The sequence below is a fragment of the Mustela erminea genome, chromosome 19 (genome assembly GCF_009829155.1).
Source record: "Mustela erminea isolate mMusErm1 chromosome 19, mMusErm1.Pri, whole genome shotgun sequence".
In the NCBI taxonomy this organism is placed as follows: domain Eukaryota; kingdom Metazoa; phylum Chordata; class Mammalia; order Carnivora; family Mustelidae; genus Mustela; species Mustela erminea.
In genome coordinates, this window is record NC_045632.1 from 2,374,426 (window position 1) to 2,390,408 (window position 15,983).

At 54.2% G+C, this 15,983-nt stretch overlaps 1 long non-coding RNA gene across 1 annotated transcript; it reads left to right on the forward strand.

The window, feature by feature from the left end:
- Nucleotides 1–1,809: 1,809 nt before the first annotated feature.
- Nucleotides 1,810–5,115, forward strand: LOC116578794. The gene is made up of 3 exons (XR_004281055.1): nt 1,810–2,859; nt 4,008–4,291; nt 4,649–5,115. It is a non-coding gene; the product is annotated as an uncharacterized LOC116578794 (long non-coding RNA).
- Nucleotides 5,116–15,983: the final 10,868 nt, after the last annotated feature.

The window sequence follows — 15,983 nt, forward strand, 5'->3', positions numbered from 1 at the left end:
TGTGTCAAATAAATAAATAAAATCTTTAAAAAAAAAAAAAAAAGGCTGGAAAAGTCCGCAAGGCCCAGCCCAAACTGGGTCCTGTGAGCCACGCTGAGAAGCCTGGACCACTCCCCCAAGGGCACTGGGGAGCCATGGCATGTTCTGAGCAGGGGAGAGACAAGGTAGATTTATGACTTTAGTCAGATCTTTCCAGCCTTGTGGAGGTAGGTTGAGGAGGGAAGGGGGAGGACAGGACAGATATGAGAGACAGGCAGGAAGGACCAGATTTGGTGGCCAAGAGACTGTGGAGAGAGGGGAGCCCCGGGGAGGAGGCTCAGGCCCTCACCTGGGTGTCGGGGTGGATGGTGGGGATCCCCCTGAGATGGAGCCTAGGAGGAGGAAGGGGCAGGTGTGGGTGGAGATAAGTTCCAAAGTCAGTCCAAAGATGGTAAATTTTAAATAATAAGGTGGTGTTCTTTTTTAAATTTTTGGAAAATGTCTTGGCAAAACCAAGGTCATACCTTGAAAAAGTACATTTCCCTCCTCCTTCTGATCCCCACTTCTCACTGTCAACTATTTCTTGTGTACATCGTCCAACAGGACTCAAAGACTGAACAGGAGTCAAAGCTCTCACCGTCCTTCCTGGCCTGTGCTAAACCCAGCTCAGGAATGCCCTCGCTCTGATCACCACTTGGTGTGTGGGCTGGGCACCAGTGCTGTGCCCATCTTAGAGAAGTGAAAACTGTGGCCTGGGGAGGTGCACAGAAGTCCTTTCCCCTGCCTGGGTCTGACAGCTTTTCGAAATTGGAGGCATGGGAACTGGTGAGGTCAGAGAGGGAAGGTCCAGAGTAGGGCCAGAGCCTAGAGCCCAGAAACAGAAACCATAAGGGGGAGGAGGGAGAGGAGAGAGAATACAGTGGAGAGTTCAAGGAAGGCTGCCTGGAGGAGGAGTGAGAGTAGCCAGAAAGGTGGCTTCCAGAGACTTCTGAGGAAGAGTCTGATGGAATGAAATCACTTCCTCTGGGGAGGCAGCTGAGTTACCACTGGAAGCAGAGCAGTGCCCCCTCCTCAGGGCCACAGGACCCCAGAGGTGTTTATAGGAAACTGGGGCTACACAATGACATTTCAGGAACACAGTGACAGCACAGCGGGCTGTTATGAATGTCTGAGTAATTCGCCAACTGCCTTTTACGACCAGCATCTCTAGTCATGCCCTGTGGGGGGGAAGAGGATGGGAGGAAGTGACAGGCCATGGGATGGGGGTGGGGTGACAGGGACACAGGCATGCAAAGACCAGGGACTCAGGAGCTGAAAGATGTGTTCTGCCCCTGGCACTAGGGAAGGGCCGCCCAGAGGCTGGATGTGAGGATCCATCTTTTTGGGCTGTGTCTAGCGAGGGACCTCTGGCTTCAAGGAGGTGGGCTGGGGTGGAATTGGTCTGGGCTCAGAATCACCCGTGAGCCCAAGGCTGCTGGGATTTGGGACTCTTGTTTTGTTCACTATTGTGTCCCAGTCACCTAGGATGGTAGCCAGGACGCTGCTCTCTCAATATACATCTTTACCGAATGACGGAATCAGATGAAAGGGGTCATTGTTCTCCGGGACTCAGTTTACCCTCTTCCCTAAAACCTGTGGCCCTCAGGGCCCCTCAGCCAAAGGCGTCCATCGTGATACCCCTCCCCACCAAGGATTTCGGACCCCAGAACTTGCTTCTCCAGTGGCGCGGAGCGAAGACCAAAGAAAAGGAGTTCAAGCCTCCGGTGGACTCCGCCCACTTGTGATGTCACAAACCGCTGGGGGGATCCCGACCCTAGTCACTCCCTTGGGATAGGGCGTGGAAAGGAACCGGGAGTCAACTCCAGCCCCTCCCCCGGGCCTGGCGGTGTTACACAACCCGACGTCGCATCCCCAGGGATGTCGCCGGACGTCCTGACGGGTCCGGGGACAATGGGCGGGGAGTGCCCCTCCCGCCAGGAGCCCGAAGTGGCAGGGGTGCCCCTCCTCTGATTCACCCCTGTTTCCGGACCGCTTTATCCTCCAAATCCTCAGGGATCCTTAACGCCCCCCTAAGTCTCTATCCTCCGTGCGAGTACCCCTGTAACTCAGCTTTTTGACCCCACCAAATATCTGTCCTCTGCACTCCTCCTCCCCCGCCAGCTCCCGGCTCTCACTCCCGCCGCTGTGATTCTCGAAACTTCCAGATTCCCATGCCCGCCTTCTTTCACCCATCCCGGGGCTCCTCTTCCGGCTCCCTCAAACTCCTCCTCCACCTTCCTACCCCGCCCTCCGAATCTCCTCCGAGCCACCCACCACCCCGTTCCCCGCCGAGCTTGCCCCAGGATCTCAATCTTCCCCAAACACCCCCTCCACCACACTCAAACTGACCCCTAATCCTCTTTCTCGTCCCGAGTATCAGTCCCCAGTCCCCTTTTGCTGTCCCGAAACTGCCCGGATATCCCAACCTCATTGCCCACCCTAGTCTTTTCCCCCCCAACCCTTTCCCTTCCGGCAGCCGCCCCTCCCTCCCCGCCGCTCCCCGCCCCCAGGCCGGCCGGCGCCCCTCCCCGGCCCGCTCCCACGCCCGGCGCGGGTTCCCAGGCCGCCCCCCCGCGGTGGCCCAGAGACCCAGTTTGCGGCGGCAAAACATTGGTCTCCGGGCAACAGGCCCCGCCCGCCCTGGGGCGGCCCAAGCTAGTCGGGCCGCTCAGTGGCCGGGTGGACGGGAGGTGGCGGGGCCGGACTGGAGCCTGGGGCCCTCGCCCCCAGAGGCCTGCAGGGCTCAGAGACCCGGTGACCGGGAGCCAACAACACGGACCTGGAGATTCGGCACCCCGGAGCAAGAAGCTCGGAGAAATTCGTGGAGGTCAAAGCCACGGGGTGCGCTCCGGGACGCACTGATGGAGAGAGACCAGGAGACGCAAGGAATGGGGTGTGGGGGGGAATGAACACAGAGTTAGCCAAGATAAACACACACAAACCCAGGTCCGCGGGGACGCCTCTCAAGGCAGGATAATCTAGCTCAGATCTCAGGGCCTTTGCACTTCTGTCACAGGGACTTCCCCTCTCTGATTCTCAGTTTCCACGTCCGTAAAATGGGTAGCACTTAGCCTATAGAGGTGTGGTGACGATTCAGCTAATTCACCGACTGAGAGCTCGTAGCACAGTTCTGGCCCATTCCGTCTATCATTCATTCACGCAACCGCTATGTATCGAGCACCTGTTATGCGCCGGGCGCAGTTTTAAGTGCTGGGTCTGGAACAGTGAAGGAGACAAAGGTTTTGGTCCTCGAAGGAGCACTTGCTTTGGGGACGAGGAGGGAGGTGGTGAACAGTATATTTGCAGACATCAGCGCACTGGGAAGTACTGAGTGCTGGGGGAGAGGGGAGAAAGGCATTTTTGGATTTTAAATAGGGTGGTTGGGGAAGGTGGTATCAGCAAAGACCCCAGAGGGGGGAGGGGACTGTCCTGCAGGCTCCCTGCTAAGAGGACAGCAGTCCCCTGACCAGCAAGTGCAAAGGCCTTTAGGTGGGAACATGTCTGGTGCGCTGGAGGAACAGGCAGGTCAGTGCGTGGCTGCAGCGGAGAGAACAAGAGGAGGGGAGTGGCAGAGACAGGGAGAGGGAGTAAGGTCAGATGTGGATGGCTTCATGGGCCATAGTGAAGCCTTTGACTTTTACTCTGAGTGAGGCAGGAGCCATGGGAGGGTTCTGAGCAAAAAGAGGGGCACGACCTGACTTTGACTTGAACAGCATCCCTGGGTCTGTATATGGGGAACAGACTTGGGAGGCTAAGGGGGAGGCAGGGAGACCTGGGAGGAGCCCCAGGCAATGGCTCAGGTAACAGGCGAAGCTGACTTGGACTGGGGTCCCAGGGATCTGATTCTGGAGGTGTTTGAACTTGGAGCTGCAGAATTTGCTGACAAGCACACTCACAGCAAGCCCTCAGTAGATGGCAGTAGTCACCATTATGTTAGCTGGTGTTCACCACCCATCTCCAAAGAAGCTCTTATCACCCCTGTTTCACAGATGCGGAAACTGAGCCCCAGAGAGGTCACTCAGCTTGCCTCAGGACTCACAACTCAGTCAGGCTCCAAAGATGGTACTGTTGTCAAATTCGCAACACCTTGAGCATCCAGACCTATCCTCTGACTCTGCCACGTGAGCCCCAGGACCGCGGGAGCAAGATAGTCCTCGGCCCCACCCGCTGGCCTTGAGAAGGGTGACCCAGTAGGAGAATACCGCCCAAGTGGTGCTCAAGTTGTCAGCGAGTCACCTATGCTGGCCCAGGACACTGGCTTGGAGGCAGGCAGGTACATGCAGAGGGGGTCCGCCCAGAACCTCCCCGCCGGGCATCTGCCTCCCACACTTAATCCTAGCAGGGGTCCGGGCACACCCCAGCCCTACCTGCAGCAACCTGCTAACGGTCCCACACTCGCACGCAGACAGGGACATGGCCCTCTGCCATGGAGGTGCATTTCCGGGGCAGTGTGCCCAAAAACACCGAATTTCTGTCTCTTGCCATCTCTTGCTGTTTCTCTTTCTTCCTCTACTTTTGGCTCTATCCCGTCTCTCTCTCTGTCAGTCTCTGTCTTGCTGTCTCTCTCTTTCTCTCTCTGACCGCACCCTCACTCCCACTCCGTCTTTGTCATTTGAATCTCCACACTCAGGACCCTCTACCTGCAGTGGGAATCACTCTCGTCCCTGGCCACCTGTCTCCATAGAAGCTCACCTATCAGGTGGCATCAGAAGATGGAGCCCAGACAGGTGGGTCGGAGGCTCTGGGTCAGCGGTTCTGGCCAGCTGATCAGAACCACCCAGGCTGGATCTCACAGTTATAACTGTCACCTCCTTCTCTGAGACTCTGACCCACAGCTTCTGGGTGCAGGACTGGAGAAAGCCACCTTTAAAAAGCTCCCTAGATGACTGGAACCCCTGTTGGCCTGTGCTAGTTACTCTGCCTAATTTTGCACCCAGGGAAGAGCAGAGGTTCAAAGAGCAGAAGCTCCATCCCAACATCACACAGCAGCCCACTGTGAGAGGCCCGGTGCTGCCTGGAATTGGTGGACTCCCTTTGAGAACAAGTTTCAGAGTTAAATAATAAAATAAAATAAAATAAAAAAACATAAAAAAGAATCAGACAGAGAGAGAGAGACCCAGAAATGAGCAGAGACTCAGAATATAGAGACTCAGGAAAAGAGGGAGTACCAGAGGTAGGCAGAGACCTAGAAAGGGACTTAGAGGGAACAGAGACAGTGACAGAGATGCACAGAGATAGTGAGAGACAGAGAGATAGGGGTCAGAAAGACGCAGAGAGAGAGAGACACACATAAAGAGGCAGGGATTAAGACAGCCATTTAAGGGGGCTAGAGATACCCTAAGAAGGAAACCTTTTCATTGAGACAGTATACACATGGTCCCATTTTATAGGTCCTACTTCCTAGAAGCAGCCTGGGCCATGGTTGGGCAATTGCAAACTTACCAAGCCAGGTCTCCCTCCCCAGCCCTGGTATGTAGGATGCACATTAAATACATTTATATAACCTGCCCTCTGTGCACAGTCTAGGAGCTTTACATAACATAGCCCTGTGAGTCACGCTGCAGACATGGGGCACTGACCCGACACACCCAGCGAGAGGGGACCCCTTCACCCAGGACCAGTATCTGGAAGTGACTCTGCGAGATGTGAGCGATCACGCGTTTCACTGAGGAGGAAGCAGAGGGCTGGAGGAGGGCAAGGCACTTGCTCTGGGTCACAAAGACAGCAACCAGCAGGACAGGAATTCCAACCATATCTGCCTGATTCCATAGCCTTTGCACCCCAAGGCACCAGGAAGGACAACGACAGTCAATGCCCTCTGATGAGTTTCTTTACAGAGGAGAAGACATACAAACACTAGTAATAAGAAACGCCCCCTTCCACCCCTGTATTGAGTGTATTGTGCTGCAGTGCTTTAAAAACACCATGTCATTTATTCCAAAACCCGGTGAGGTAGAACAGAACCCGGTTATTAAATAGCATAATTGTACCCGTTATGGATGGACCACTTACTAAGTACTAAGTGCTTAACGGGACTTCACAAAGTCTCAGTTCTGGAGATGAGTGATGCTATCACATCCATTTCAGGAAGGAAAAAGTCTCAGAGAAAGGAAGTCACAGGCTAAGGTCACAGAGCGGGTATTTGCACCCAGGTCTGTCTGGCCCGTTATCACTACCACCCATTCCCCCTGGACGTGCCCACAGTGCGCCTTTGCACACGTGCAATCAGTCTAACATCGAACACTAACATCTCAAACACTTGAGTTCAGTGCTCCCGCCTCGTATTCTTTCTCTGCTCCGGAGGACCTAACCCGGCCTCCATTCCCCTCCACCTCCCCGACGTCTGGAGAGGAACCTCTCCTCTCCCTGCAGCGCCTCAGTGTAGCCGCCCAGTTGACGCCTGCAAACTGTTCCTGCCCCTTTAAGAGAGCGAACAGTCGGCCGGCGTTGCCCAGCAGCACCAACGTGGTTGCCAGGCAACGTCAACAAACGACTCGGCCGCCGTCTCCGCGCGCCCCCCCTCCCCCGCCCGCGCAGACGCGGTGACGCGACGGACTGTGGAACGCCGTCGCCTAGCAACGTGAAGGCTGTTTGTCCCGGCCCGGCTGCGCGGCCGCACAGGGCACAACCTGCACCGGCCCGGGCGGACAGACTGGCGGACCGGGAGCCCGGGGCGGGGTGGGGGTGGGGGAGCGCCCTGCGGTGATGGGAGCGGGGGAGAACCGGGTCCCCAAATTGCCGGTTTCCCTTTAGACAGCCGCCGTCTGCTTGTCGCCCGCTCCTCCTGTCTGACCCAGGACCGCCTCCGCTTGGGTATCTGTTCGTCTGGGCCCCCTCCTCCTCGGCATGTCTGTTTGTCCAGCGTCTCCCGCGCCCTGGCTGTCTCATATTCCCCCAAACAATAACAACCAAAATAGACACAAAGTTTTGCCTCAGACTCCCGGGTTTCTGGGTGAACTGTTGTTACGGAGGTCCCAACCAGTACTTGCACACACAGTTGGAGCCACAGCCCGAGAGCTCCCTCCCGTTCCTTTCCCCGGTCCCCTCGGGTTCTGTTCTCTTGCCTGTCCTTCTTGAGCCTCTTTCATCGGACAGGCAGCCCCGCGGTCCTTCCATCCTGTGTCTGCGATGCTGTCCACAGCTGGGAGGGTCTAATAACTCATCGCCAACTCACGCCAACTCACGCCCCCCCAACACCCCACAGTCAATAGCTTCATGTGACCAGGGCTGGGCGAATCTCCAAGCAGAAAGAAAAAACTGGGTGTGTGACAGTGTGAATGGATATGACCGGAGGTGCATGACTTGGCCGGTGACAATGTGTACGTCGGGTATTTCCTGTGTGAAAGCACTATCATGAGGGTTTCCTTTGACTACGGGACTGAGAGTTTCCCCAGCTTACATTTGTGTATCTGGATATATGGGTGTTTGGAGCCCTGCTAACTGTGGAGAGTGTGGTGTGGTGTATGTGTGTGTAGTTGTGTCTCTGCATGTGGTCACACGTGAAACAGTAAGTGTGTGCGTACCTGTGCATGTGTATGGTTTTGCCTCTGGTTTTCATTTCTGGTTCCCTGTGAGTGTGTCATTGTGGGTCTTGTATACATCATCTGTATGTTTAACTATATGCTGTTTTTGCGAGCAGTTTATCTTGGGTTCTCTCTACAGCATTTATCACAATTTCTAGTTATACCTTTGTTTGTCTACCGTCTGTCTCCTGCACTGGACTGTGTGCCCCATGAAGGTGGGGCCCAGAGCTGTCGTGGTCACTGCTTGGTCCCAAGCACTGCCCTGCACACAGAAGGTACTCAGTAATTATTCACTGAGTAAATGAATCAGTGATTCATGTGTGTCCATGTCAAGTGTCGGTGTAACTGTGTGGCTGGTTCTGTGCTTTGAGGTGGTGGTCTCCTGTGTGTGGTTTGGATCGCAGGAGGGGTCACTGCGTCTGGCTGTGCAGTTCTAATTTTCAGCACCCGCCACACTGTGGGATGCATAGGAGGACCTAACTGTCAATATCTGTGGACTTGAACTGTGTAGTTCTCTCTGTTTTAGCATTAGGACCTCTACATACCTCAGTTTTCTCATCTGTCAAATGGGGATAATAATCAGCCCACTCATGAAACTGTTGTGAGAAGTGAAGGAGTTCATCTAGAGAGCATTTAGAAAGTGCCTGGCACAAAATAAACATTTACCAAAATATCACTTTGGATTATCTGTGGTATTATTCCTTCCTCTTTGCATGGCCCCAGATGCACATATCCAGACTCGGGTGTTGGCTGTGTGGTCCTGAGCCAGTGGGTACCAAAGTACTTCTGAGTCTCTGTTTCCTTCCCAAAAAATGGGCATGATCACAGACCTTCCGAGAAGTTACTGTGGCCAAAGGAAGTTGTGTCCATAAGTCACAGCTCTGGGGTAGGTACACAGTGAGCAGTCGGGGTCTATAAGGCCCGATCGCATCATCACTGCCAAGTTCAGGTTCTGGAGAAGGCAGAGAAGGGGTGGAGTTTGGGGGTAGGAAGAATAGAGGTGCAAATCCTTCAAGGGGATGGGACATGCAGACAGTTGAAGAGAAGAAAGAGAATTTGCTGAGGCAGGCTGGTGGACGGTCAGATTCCAGAAAGGACTTCTTCCAAGGACTGTTAGGAACTAAGGATTAAAAGAAGATAGAACTGTCTGGAGAGCTGCCTAGAAGGAGGAGACACCAGCCTGAGCCTTGAAGGCTGGGGGAACAGAATTTGGGGAGGGGGTAACACTAGTAATGGTTACAAGGCACAGTGTGTAGACCCCGCTAGGAGCTTTGTGATGGATTTCTGTCTGTTTCAGTCCCAACTCTGTCCCCAGCTCTGATCCCCAGTGCCTGACACAGGGGACCTGCTCAGTAGATGTGTTTGAACAGCTGACTGAATGAATATATGAATGAATGAATTTCATCCCACAACAACCTGTGAGTCTGGGTCTTGGAGGGAGGTGGGGAAAGCCTGCTGGGCTGGCAGGGCTGGCATGGGGCCCTGAGCCTCTGTGCCCTGCCAAGTGCCTACCCCCCACCCCACTGTTCCCACAGCTCAGGCCTTCTGAGGGCGTGGAAGGGGCCGGGAAGGGAGTGTCAAGCCACCGGCCCGTTGCCGGCCCTGGACAGCTGCCCAGAGTGTCTACTACAGGAGGGAAAGGGTAGCTCAGGCGCCTGAGTCACCTCAGAGAAACCCCGGGCTGCATACCTGGCCACTGACATCATCTAGCCAGGGCACCCCCGGCAGCCCAGACAAGCCGACTGAATCACAGGCGGAATTCAGCCACCGCGGGCGCGGGCACGTGGCCCGCTGTGACCCCCATGAGACACCTCCGCATGGCTGTCTGGCTGCGGGGGCTGGCAGGCTGCTTGGGGGTCAGTGAGGGGGCATGGGGCCTGAGTCAGGGACGGGCTGGCTACCGGCAAGGACCACTGGGGCCACCGGTGTCTTGAAGGTGCAGGAGGGAGAGCGTGGGGCGGAGAGTGGTGGAGAGCAGCGGGGAGGCCCCAGAGCTGGAGGAGGAAGCCTGTGTGGGTGTGACTGGAAGGCTGTGGCTTGTGGGCAGCGGCTGGATGACCTGCTGGGGTGGGGAGGGCCAGGCTGATTGCGCAGAGAACCACGGGGTTGGGGAACAATGGACTTGCCACACAATGTGCTCATGCAAGCACTCACACACACACACACAGGTGTGCACACACACACCCACACCTGCAGGCACGCACACTCGGAACCCCAGGTGGGGAGGACCTGGCACCATCCACCCTGGGGCAGGGGAGCCTCCCTGCCTGGGCTGCCACCTGGGCCTCACCTCCCCACAAGCCTGCAAGTCGAGCAAATTCCCTAAGGTCCCGGGCCCTTAGTTTCCTTATCTGGGGAATGGGCATAATAATACTTTTCGCCTGTGGGCGCCTACACTCTGCGGGGAACATACTTTCTGCCAGGCCATGCTCTAAGCATTTTGCATATAAACTCATTTACTCCTAAGAACAATGCTAGGAGGGAGGTGCCCTTGTTCTCCCCACTTTACAGATGAGGATATTGAGGCTCAGAGAAGTTAAGTTACTTGCCCAGGGTCACACAGCTAGCAACCTCCTTAGAGTGTTACAGGAGAGTTAAACAAGAAAATACAGCGGATCATTGCAGGGGAGGGTGCATGCTGGCTGGGTCCTTCAGTGGAGCATGCAACTCTTGATCTTGGGGTTGTGAGTTCGAGACCCACACTGGGCGTGGAGCTTACTTAAAAGAAAAAAAAAAAGAAAATAGAAGATACAGTGGTTGTGTACAATGTAACACCTGTCACATGGTCAGTTTTCTTAAACAACTGCTGCCATATTACTAATATTACTCATGTTATTTTCATCCTAAGTCCAGTTGGAAAGTTCTGCAAAACAGTCACCCTCACCACCTTGGTCTGGTCCTTCCTCTTAGCTTCCCACAGTCTCTCCTGCTTCCTCTTCTTTGGTCTTGCGTATCCACAGTTGGGAGAGAGTGCTCTGAGGGACTCTCTCCTCATCTAAATCTTTTCAGGACTTGGTCGTGATCGTCCAGACTCACGACCTCCAGGAAGTTCTCCTGGCTTGCTCCAACCTTACTGAACACTCCTGCCTCCCCCTGCCTGGAGTGATTACAGTCAGTGATACACCACCACGCTGGGTGGGTCTGGGTTGCAGATGAATGAGAAGCGAGCCCTTACAGTGGTCCACAGCACCCCTGGTGCCAGGACCTGAGACTGACCAGCAGCTGAGAGTGGCCTCCGCTTAGCTCTGTGCGCAGGCCCACATACGTGGAACTGTGTGTGTGAGTGGTGTGAGTGTGCGTGGGAGAGAGCGGACACAGTCATGGGAGCTGGCTGTGTGATTCCGTATTATCTGTGTGCCTTGGTCCATAGGTTTTTACACAACTCTGAGCGAGTCCACGGAGGCCCTTTGGCACGACTGTGGATAGCTAAGAAATTCTGTGCGTCTGCAGCTCTGGGGGCCTCAGCCAGTTCGTGCGTGTGGAGTTGTGTGTCTCTGCAGACACACAAAGGAGCGTGCCCGTCGTGTCTGCATGGTTGGGCATCCGCGCGCCTTTGTGATGTGTCCGCCCCACAATGTGTGCTTCGCTGTGTGCGTGTGATTGTGCGGTGGCTTTGGCATCTGTGTATCCTTGCAGACAAAAGTGAAAGGCGTGTGCGTGTCTCTGTTTCCACGTTTGGCTTCTGTAAACCAAGCCTTCTTCTTCGCAGCCCTGAAAAATGTGTCTCCCCTGCCACACCCCAAAACACCCCTGGAAAGACCCAAGGTCACCAGCTCAGCTCAGTTCCCCCTTGGACACAGGCACGAAGTACCAGGAGGCTGACTGTTCATCGACATCTGGAGCCAGGCCCCGACACCCACGGGCAGCCTTCCCGCCTGTCAACGGGTCTAGAACATCGTCCCCCTTCCCACAGCGTGATGGCAAAGGAACAGAGAGGCCCAGATATGTTTCTGTCGGAGACAATCTGTCAGAGTTTGAATGCACCAATGAGTGAACGGTGAAGATTCATTTAGTCCACAAATGTTTACTGAGCACCTACAGGGGGCCGGGCACTGTGCTGGGGACATGGCGGTGACCAGGACAGCCCAAGCCCAGGCCTCAATAACAGTACAGCCTGGCGGGAAAAAGAGCTCCAGTTCCCAAAGGACGATGAACCCGGAGAGGAAGAGCTGGGAGGGAGCTGCCCCAGGGAGGGCTTCCTGGAGGAGGAGATTATAGACTCAGGAAGCAACAGGGAGAGTGCTCCAGGGAGAGGGCAGAGCACATGCAGAGACCTGGAGGGAGACCGCAGTGTCTAGAACATGGACAGTTGGCACAGGCCAGGTTATGCCAGACCTTGTGGGCCATGGTGAATGGGGACTTTGAATTCCAAATGCCAGTGTACTGGGAAAGTCAAGCTAGGAGTCCTCAGTCTGGACCACTTGGCTTCTCTGAAACTCTAGAGACACCGCCTCCAGGAGGCCACCAGGACTGCTCAGTGGGGAGCTGGCCTGGCTAGCCAGAAACACTATCAGTGCTAGGTACCAAGGAGCCTGCAAATCACTAACTGGCCTGGCCCTACAGTCACGGAGGCGACAGTCACAACAGCAGGGTACACACCTGCACACACACACACACACACACACACGCACACCCCACTCCATGCCGCAGAAACACCCACAGACCTTTCTCTTGCAGCTGAAACCCCAGCATGACCCGGAGGCTTGCTGGAAATGCCAAAGGCTCCACCAGATCTGCGGTGTAACCAGATTCCCCAGTGGATTCACGATCACACAACTAGGAAGAAGGCTGCACCTCCTTTCGTTTCTTTTCTGTACAATGTAGAGAACAACGCAACCTCCTTATGGGGCCGGCGCTCTAACGTGCATGGAAGCACCAAGCACAGCCTACTAAGTACTTGCTTCCCTCCTCCCCCCTCTCCTCCTTTGCATTACTAAATTTTGGAGCCAAAGAGAACTCTGAGCCCACCGCCAACCAGCCTTCTTGCTCTGTGGGTGGGAAACTGAGGCACAGGGTAGCATAAGTTATGCCCACGGAAGGATGGAAGGATGTGCTGACACCTGCCTTTGGCAGAATTGCCCCCAGGGTTGTTTACAGGATGCTCTGAGCAAGCCAGAGCTTCACCACCACCCCAGCCCTCACCTGTGGGGCCAGAAGGCTGAGGGCTGCCCCTGCCCCTCCCAACGCAGAGCCAAGCTCTGCGGAGCTCCGGTGGGGCGGTGGGTAGGGGAGTGAAGGTCTTGCCCTCTCCCCCACATTCCAGTCCTCCACCTCCTGGAAGCTCCCTGGGGTTGAGCCCTCTGAAGAAAGACTTGCCTTGCCCACCCCATGCTCTGTGGACAAGGTATGCATGTGTGTGTGTGTGTGTGTGTGTGTGACTTTGTGTATGTTTGGCGGGGGTCACCAGGGCCACCTTTTCCCTTAGGCACAAATGGCACACAGTACTGGGGCCTATGATAATTTGAGGCTCACCAAATATGTAATTTCTTTTAAGATCAGAAGAAAAGGGGCACCTTTGTAGCTCAGTCATGAAGCATCTGCCTTTGGGTCCTGGGATGCAGCCCTGCCTCAGGATCCCTGCTCAGCCGGGAGCCTGCTTCTCCCTCTTCCTCCCCCTGGCTTGTGTCCACCCACCACCACCTCCCCACCGTTCAAATAAATAAATAAATAAATAATCTTTAATAAAAAAGGTGGGGTGCCTGGGTGGCTCAGTCAGTTAAACGTCTGCCTTCTGTTCAGGTCATGATCCCGGGGTCCTGGGATTGAGCCCTGCATTGGGATCCCTGCTCAGTAGGGAGCCTGCTTCTCCCTCTCCTCCCCACTCATGCTCTCTCTCTCTCTCTCTCTCGATATCTCAGTCTGTCTCTCTCTCTCAAATAAATAAATAAAATCTTTAAAAAAAATCAGAAAGGAAAAAAAAATCCTGAACTTCTAGGTAAAACAAAATGTTCTAATATATAGTATTATCTACATTTATACCAATGTAGTCATAATAATCCTATTTTTTTAAAAGATTTTATTTATTTATTTGACAGACAGAGATCACAGGCAGGCAGAGAGAGGAGGAAGCAGGCTCCCCGCTGAGCAGAGAGGCCCATGCAGGGCTCGATCCCAGGACCCTGAGATCATGACCTGAGCCGAAGGCAGAGACTTTAGCCCACGGAGCCACCCAGGTGCCCCATAATAATCCTATTTTATTATTTTTCTAAAAGATTTATTTATTTGAGGGTGAGAGAAAGGGAGGGGCAGAGGGAGAGGGAAAGAGAGAATCTCGAGCAGACCCCCTGCTGAGTGTGGGGCTCTAGTAGGACCCCGAGACTGAGGCAAAATCAAGAGTTGGAGCCCCAGTCAACTGAGCCCCCCAGGCACCCAATAAAATATAATTTCAAAGATGTCTTTATGGAGGTAGAAGGTAATGATGGGCACCTGTGTGGCTCAGTGGGTTGGGCCTCTGCCTTCGGCTCAGGTCATGATCTCAGGGTCCTGGGATCTAGCCCCGCATCGGGCTCTCTGCTCAGCGGGGAGCCTGCTTCCCTCTCTCTCTCTGCCTGCCTCTCTGCCTACTTGTGCACGCTCTCTCTCTCTGTCAAATAAATAAATAAAATCTTTTTAAAAAGAAGAGAGTTATAATGTGACCTTGTGTGTCTCTGCTGGCTGACATCTCTGGGAGGGTCTCTATCTGCAAAGGTCAGGTTGGCTCTGTTTTAATAATAAAACAAATCCCTACAACGCGCCAGGCCTGTTCCAGAAGCTTTCCTGATCTTCACCTCATGTAATCCCCCTCCAGCCCCATGAGCTGGGCACGATTCCTGACCCCCTTTCCTAGGTCAGGAAACAGAAGCTCCAGACAGCATAACTCAGGGTCACCCAACCACCAAGTGGTGGGACAAGAATGTAAGCCCGGGCCACCTAGATTCTGGGTCCACCAGTCAAGAGGATAAATATCCACTGTCTGCACAAGCATGGCCATCTACACGTGAACTCATGAAATAAAAGCTTAGGGTCGGGGGCCTGGCCAGCTCAGAAGGTGGGCCATGTGACTCTTGATCTTGGGGTTGGAAGTTTGAGCCCCATGCTAGGTGTAGAGATTACTTAAGAATAAAATCTGAAAAATAAATAAATAAATAAATAAATAAATAAATAAAATAGAAACATGGGCTCTGAAGCTGAGGCGCTGCATTCTTATCCTGGCTTTGCCACTCATGTGCTGTGCGACTCTAGGAAAGTGACTTCACCTCTCTGGGCCTCTGTTTCCTTGTAGGCTGAATGACAGTTCCTACCTCATAGGAGGGTTGTGAGAAGGAAGAAAATGAATATGAGCACTCAAGAAGAATGAGCCCTTGTAATGATGGTATGAAGAGTATCTGAGTGTAACCACAGCGAAGGTGTACGGGTCACGTATGCTGGGGACCGCATGACTGTGTTTCAGTGTGTGGGGGCATGTGTGTTGCCCATCGCAGGTGAAGGTTGGAATACCCGCGTGCCCGTGGATATGTATACCACTTTTGTCGGGGTGTGAAGGCTTTTGGGCAGCCTGGGTGTCTCCTGTGTCATCTCCTTTATGCTGTAGCAGGGATGAGGGGCTTGGACAGGACAGGGAATGAGGGGTCATTCCTGTCTGCTGCCAGGGCCGAGTCACTGCCTGCTGGTGGTTGCTGTGTCATCTCCTAGTCCTCGTCCCTACTTCCAGACTGGTGGCAGACAGAGGGGGCGTGGGGTAAAGAGGTGGAGGGGAGGCTGGAGGCTGTGCTTTGGTCTGGAAACCTCGACCTCCCCCACCATCTTGCCCACTGTGTCCCTCCAGCCTTCCATGTCTCCCTCCCCTTCCCCAGGATCTACAGGAAGCAGGGAAGCAAGACTCTGCAGGGAATCAGGGTCCACTCACCCCCTCCTGCTCAGCCTCAGACCCGCTGTGTGACCCTGAGCCAAGGCCTCCCCCTCTCTAGGTTTCAACAATCTCAAAGCACTTCTCCCTCCATGGCCAGGACGGGGTCACGCTCTGCACTGGGAGGGAAGTACCAGATCTCTGAGATTTGCGAAGCAGCAGGTGGGACCCCTCCCAGTGGTGCTTAAGAGTTGGGGGCTGTGGCATCCCAAATACCTTCATTAAATTCTTGAACCCTGTTTCCTAACTGGGAGGCCTCAGGAAAGCAGCTCTACGGCTCTAAGCCTGGGTCACAACAGTACGCACCACCAGCAGAAGGTAGCAGGAGGTAGGTTCGAAAGGCTTAGGTTTCCCAGAAATCACCTTTACCCTTTAAACAATCCCAAGACCCAGGGTTTTCAGGGAGTCCCGCTGAACCAGGGAAATCAGGAAGATGGTAGGAGCTCTGCAGTTTAACATTCTGGGTTTGAATTTCTTGCCATGGGATCCTGGACAAGTCACTTAACCTCTTCGAGTATTTTTTCCCTCTTTAATAAAGTGAAGATTTTCCTCCCTTA